The following is a 6553-nucleotide window of genomic DNA, read 5'->3' as shown; positions in this document are numbered from 1 at the left end:
CTGTAATTTGATGGAATGACTCAAAACGCAATTTCCTATCCAAATATAATTCCTGTCATCAGCCCGAATGGTTTGGGAAAGTTCTCTAAGGAAGCCTTTTCACAGACCTTGAACGCCCCTGGTGTGTTTTAGCATCAACGCATGTTCAGGAACATGGGGGAGAGCCTGCCTTCAGGGCTTCTAGCCGAGGTGGCAGCAGCCAGAAGGAGGTGTGGATGTTTGACGTAAATAGGACGCTAGTGGCCGAAACCGGCTTGGCTCAGTGGATAGAGCGTATGGTCTGCAGACTGAAAGGTCCCAGGTTCGATTCTGGTCAAGGGCATGTACCTTGGTTGCAGGCACATCCCCAGTAGGAGGTGTGCAGGAGGCAGCTGACCGATGCTTCTCTCTCATCGATGCTTCTAGCTATCTGTCCCTCTCCCTTCCTCTCTGTGGAAAATCAATAAAATTTATTAAAAAGAAAAAAAAGATGCTAGTGGAACGGCTTTCTTTTTCAACTGAGTGGGGCGGATTGGGAAAGGGGTACCCCAGGAGACAGGGCAGGTTGGGTTTCCCTTACAAACAGACCCCAAGTTCCGCGCGCGGCCGACAGAGGGCGCTCGGCACGCGGTGGCCAGGCGGGGGCGGGGCCGCTCAGATCCGGAGGCGCAGGCGCAGTCGTGGCCCGCGTCCGCCCGGGCCGGGCTAGACGTTTCCCAGTGGAGGCGGGTGAGCGCGCGGCGTGGGCGGAGGGAGGGGGCCGGGCGGGCGCGTCGGGCCGGAGCCGCTGGGGTGGAGGGCGGGCTGGGGATGTGAGGCCTCGGGTGCCCTCGGCTTTGTGTGGCCTGGGAAGACCTTGCAGTGACTCGCGCCGCCCCGATCCCCTCCCTGCCCATCGTGGTGCCTCCGGAGGGCCGGGCGCCCGCTGCAGGCCTCGCGGGAGGGACTCGGAGCCGCGGGGAAGGCCCAGGACTCGGAGAGGGGCGAGGGGTCCCCCCGCAGGGAGCCGGGGGGCCTCCAGAGGCCTCCCTGAAGCCTGGCCGCGGGCCCACTGGGGAAATGTTCATTGTCTGGCGCACACCTCCGTGGTCAGCCTCCGTTTGCCCGTTCTACCAAGTGGATGTGGCCCCTCCGCACCCCCCCTGCCTGGAGCGCCCCGGGGAGCGAGCTCACCTGGAGGGACCTTCGCGTTTTGATTTCTGCTTCTGAAGGGACAGGATCAAACCGCCCTGTGGCTGAGACACCTTAGCCATTAAGACGAATCTTTGTTTGCTTTGACATTGCATACAACTCACCCATTTAAACTGCACAATTGAACCGTCCTTTAGTGCATTCACAGATTGGAGCATCGGCCATCACCAGAGTCGATTTTAGGACATTTTAATCACTCCCAAAGCAACTCCTCTTTTAGCTCTCATCACCCCAACCGCCCCTTCCCGCCAGCCCTAGCAAGCACCGAGCTACTGTGTGTCTCTGTACCGTTGCCTATTCTGCACATTTTGCACAAATGGAATCATCATACAGAATTTGGTGTTAGCTTCTTTCACTTAGAATAATGGTTTCAAGGTTCACCCATGCTGTAGCATGTATCAGTAGTTCATTTTCTTTTTAATTATAAAATAATCCATTGTATGAAGATACCACATTTTGTTTATCCATCAGCAAATGTCAGGCCTTTCATCTTTGGTCCCAGGGCTGAGTCCAGAGCCACACACACGTATTAGCTGCTCTGAATGGCTGTGTCTGGGTGACTGACACAGCTTCCTGGCTTTCATCCCTCTCTCTCTTTGTACCGGGTATGTGATTGTGCTATTGTTGTGCTGAATTGAGTTGAATTGGATAACAGACAGGATCAGGCACCCCAGAGACTGTGGCACACCCCAGTGACTCTGGGCTGAGCCTAGTAAAGATGGGGAAGGAGACTTAAGAATAGTTCACGGAAAGCAAAAAAGAATAGTTCATGGAAATGAAGGTAACCTTCTAGCTGAATGCCAGGGCCAGGTAAGCTAAAACAGAGAATGCTAAGCTGCATTCCTTGAACTCCCAAGTAGAAAGGTGACATTGCCATCTGAGTAATGTTTTCAAGGTTCACCCATGTTGTAGCAGGTACCAGTGTCCACAGAGCCGGTCAGAACACAAGCAATCTGTGGTTTTGAGGGTGGGATCAATAATGAGGGTGTGTGTGTGTCCCAGTTGGAGAAGCACTGGTAGATTACAGCAGGATAGTTATCTTGGAAAAGAAACTACTGAATGGCTGGGGCAATTGACTTTGAATAACGAAAGCCTGGACTTGGGGGGTAGGTCACCGGAGACTTTAGCCCCAAAGGGCAGAGGTCAGACTAATATGTGGAACTTTTCAGAGCAGATTTTAGCCCAGCACCAAAAGGACTTTCTGACAGCTCAGGCTGCCAAGGATGTGTGAGAGATTTTTCTCACACTGGATGGGAGAAGGTGGCTTCCAGCTTTGATATTCTGGTTTTGAAAGACTGCCTACTTTGGACTGTTTTTCTGTTCGTTCAGTTAACACCTTTTACTGAGAGCCTACTGGGAGGCAAGCCACACTCCCTGAGGTGTTTTTATAACTTTCTAATCCATGAAAGGCTACGTACGGGATGACTAACCAGAACTCAGTTCCGAGTTGGGAAAGAGCTAAATAAACTTCACCTGATCTTTTGTTTGATTTAAAAGAAAAAAAGATACATATTCTTCCCCTGGATGTATGCAGAGCTAACTGAATCAAGGAACTCCACAAAGCTCTCCCAGGCTCACTTTGCCATAATATTTATGAAATTGTGGGATTTTTCTCATCACACATGAAAATAAACATAAAACCATTACAATAAAAAGACGTCGGTCATATACTGCTTAAAATAATTTTATGTTTGTCCACACTTTGGGGAACGTTGTCAGGAGTGATGGGGGTTAAGGAGGCTGGTAGGGGTTTTAGGCAGGAACGTAAAATGCTGAGGGTTGCATTTGGAAAGATTCACTGGCTGTTGAGTGAAGAAGAGCTTGGAAGACAGGAAACTCTTGGAGTTGTCCCTGTGAGCTAAGATACGAGCCTTCACCAAGGCTCTTACAATGGAAATAGGAGGGGACGGACCTGAGGGGCATTTAGGTGTAGAATTTGGTAGGATTTAGAGACCGGTGACATAGGAGTGGAGGGAGAAGGAGGAGCCTGGCTCTGGGATGGCTTTGGTTTGGTTGCCTAGGAAGATGGTGATGTTTTCACAGAGGCAGGGAGCCCAGGTGGAGGGGTCAAGTCCAAGGAGTAGGATGTGCCAAGCGAGCGTTCCCGGGGCCACGGGGTTTGACTGCAATTTTAGCAACGATGTTGCGAGGTCCATTGCCCCTTCAGTCACAGCAAACCCACACTTCAGGTTAAATTGAGACATTTTTAGTTTCACTCTTCTGAGTGGACCCACACATGCCTTCTCTGCCAGTTATTACTGAGAAGGACTAAGAATTATAATTGAGCTGAAAATAGCCTCCCGCCCATACTTGCTGGGTTGGTTTCTAAGTATTGCTTGGGTTTTTAAGTAATGCAACTATATAAGTTGTGCTCTTTCCAAATGTTAATTTTGAAGACTGCAGCTGGTGACCATCTGTCGCACCCCTAGCATTTTACAATATTTGATTAGCACTTTATATAGTTCGGGGAAGCCTGCCAGTGGACTCTGCCCATCAGTGTGGGGGCTCCAGTGGTATGTCCTCTCCGGTGGTACTTGAAGGTCTTTGCCCCCATTGTGTGGGGTTCCCCTCAGCGCGTTGGACGGAAGTGTGGCTAGTGAGACTGGGAGGCTGATATCGGGGGCGTGAGGACCTTGGGGAACCCCGCCCTGTTTGCACTCTTCCTCAGAGCTGGAACCATCACAGCTCATCATGGAAGCAGAATCTGCCAGATGAAGATTTTTCGATCCATTTCAACGCTTTTGGCTGCAAGTGACAAAACAAACCCAAGCTGCTTTGGCAAATGGGCTTGATTGACTTGGATGATTGCAGAGTCTAGGGGTGGGCCTGCCTTCCGGTGAATGGTTTTAGGGCTCAGATTAATTCTTCAGACTTGGTTTTACTCAGGTTCTTAGCTCTGCCCTCTGTGGCTTCAGCCTCCGGCTTCAAGAGGAGGCAAGATGGCTTCCCTGAGAGAGGGTGCGTCCTCTCACCATCAGGTCTGGTCACTCCTGTAGACGTGCTGAGGTTCACTCAGCTTACTTCAGGTGCCGAGCTGTGACCCAACCCCTGCCACCACGTGGGTGCAGGCCTCTGATTGGTCAGACTTGGAGTGGAGCTCCACCCAGGCCTTGTGGGCCGAGACCTGGCCTCCTGGGGTCACCAGCCGCACATCTGGGGCTGTTACCAGACGGGTGGTGGGGGCAGACAACCACCTACCCACCCCAGTGTCAGAGCAAGAGCCCCGAGCACTGAGAGCCAATGGGAAACTGGGCTGTGGAGATAGACCTTCATTGTCGCCAGGAAGAGATGCTGGAAGTGGAATGAAGGAGCCTCTGAAACCAGCCACTTAATGAGCTTCTTTTCTCAGTTTCAGAACCTCTGATAGATTTAAAACCAAGGCCAGTCGCTTAATCTTGGTCTTTTAGCTCCTTCATTTGGAGCATAGTGAGCTCCTCTGTCACAGAGGGGAAATCTGGACAGAGGAGATAACAGATTCCATTCAGTCCAGTTCAGTAAACAGGGCACGAAGCACTGGGGCCTGGGCCAGGCTGCCCAGGCCTGGCAGCGCATGAATCCTGGCAATGTGGGAAGCACTGTACCAGCTCCATAAACAGGGTACTGCCCGCCCCTCATCGCCTCCCCCCTTACTCCTCCGCCAGAGGGACAGTCAGGAAGGGCTTCCCAGAAGAAGTGACATTGAGCTGAGCCCGACAGGATAGACACGAGTTCCTCACACGGAGAGGGGACGGGAGCTCCACGCTCGGGCAGCTGCATGTGCAAAGCACCACGAGGTGACCCAGTTGTGGGTTTGGGGGACCTGGGAGAAGGTCCTGTGGCTGAGTGAGGAGGAGACGGGGCCATGACAGGCGGAGGCAGGAGCACAGGCCAGATGCTGAGGCAGAGGTCCAGGCAGGAGCCTACAGGGCAGCGAGCACAGAGGAGGGTGCTGTTATGGGCTGGGAGGTCCTTAATGGAAGCTTAACAAACCCTCATGTTCTGTCATTGGGAGGGAATGGTGGCATCTGTGCTCTTTGTGAGTTTCCTGCTTCAGAAAGTAAGAGGCCAGATTAGAGTTACAGGTTCTTGGGAGAGAGACATGATTATACAGAGCTTAAAAATATGGGTCCTGCAGACACAAAGGAGTACATGACGGATGATTCCTTTTATGTAAAACTCAGGAAAATGCAAACTAATCTGTAGTGACTGAAAGCAGAGGTCGCTTTGGGACGGGGGCGTGACAAGGGCAGGAGGGAGGGATTACAGAGAGGCCCCAGGAAACCTGGGTGGCTGATGGAGATGTTCACGCCTTTGCTTTTGATGATGGTGTCTTAGGTGTATCCTAACACATATGTCAAAACTTACCAAAGTGTGCACTTTAAGTATGTTGATTGTATTGTATGTTAATTACATATCAATGAAGCTTTAAAGGTTTAATAAAAAGAGGAGGTGGGCTTTGGAGCCTGTCTGGGTTCAAATCCCAGCTCTATCCTATCAGACCTCTCTGTGCTGATTCTTCCTTTCTTTCTTTTCTTTTCTTTCTTTCTTTGGTGCTTGATTTTAAAAAAATTTGTGCATTAGTCACATGTAAAGCAAATAGGACAGAATAAGAGCTCATTATTATTTTATTTATTTATTAATCCTCACCTGAGGATATGTTTATTGATGAGAGAGAGAGAGAGAGAGAGAGAGAGAGAGAGAGAGAGAGAGAGAGAAAGAGAGAGAAAGAGAGAGAGAAACATTGATCAGTTGCTTTCCATATGTGCCCTGACCCGGAATTGAACCTGCCACCTTTTGGTGTATGGGACAACACTCCAACCAAGTGAGCCACCCGGCCAGGGCAAGAGCTCATTATTATCCTATTTCTAACACACAGTAAAGTGAAATCACGTGTATCATCACAACTTTTTACGTAGCTGCTTCTTTACGCAGAGTCCTCTGGAATTGTGTTTCTCAAACTTGAACTGCATGTGAATCTCCTGGACATCTTGTTACAATGCAGGTTCTGTCTAGTAGGTCTGGGGTGGGGCTCGAGACTGCATTTCTAACCAGCTCTTCTTAGATGAAGTCGATGCTTCTGGCTACCCTTTGAGTAGCAACACTCAAACCTTTCATCCTGCCCTCTGTTGCTTGAGGTTAGAGGATTTCTCAGCAATTGTAATGCGCAATTTTCCTGCTTGTCTCTCCTACTCCGCCTGTCAGCAACACCTCCTTACCCTCAACCTGAGGCTGGTGTTCAGAAAGTAGATGACACTGAACATCTCACTTTTGTTCCTTGTGGCCTGCTCTGGGCTGAGACTCCTGCAAGACTGAATGCACAGCCGGAGCTCAGGGTCTGGATTCTGAGGGGTGCGGTATAGGGGCTACCTGACCTCTGTGCTGTTATCCAGCCTCCTTCACAGGG

At 50.6% G+C, this 6553-nt stretch overlaps 1 protein-coding gene across 1 annotated transcript in view; it reads left to right on the top strand.

Moving 5' to 3' along the window:
• Positions 1 to 638: 638 nt before the first annotated feature.
• The window catches only part of LYRM9 (LYR motif containing 9), an 11628-nt gene continuing 5713 nt past the window's right edge, over positions 639 to 6553 (top strand). Inside the window, exon 1 of the mRNA XM_084863096.1 lies at positions 639 to 708. The gene's annotated coding sequence lies outside the window, so the exon portion shown is untranslated. The remainder of the gene's footprint in view (positions 709 to 6553) is intronic.

Source organism: Pipistrellus hanaki (assembly GCF_964339955.1).
Source record: "Pipistrellus hanaki genome assembly, chromosome: 16".
In the NCBI taxonomy this organism is placed as follows: Eukaryota; Metazoa; Chordata; class Mammalia; order Chiroptera; family Vespertilionidae; genus Pipistrellus; species Pipistrellus hanaki.
This window is presented reverse-complemented; position numbering and strand designations above follow the sequence as displayed.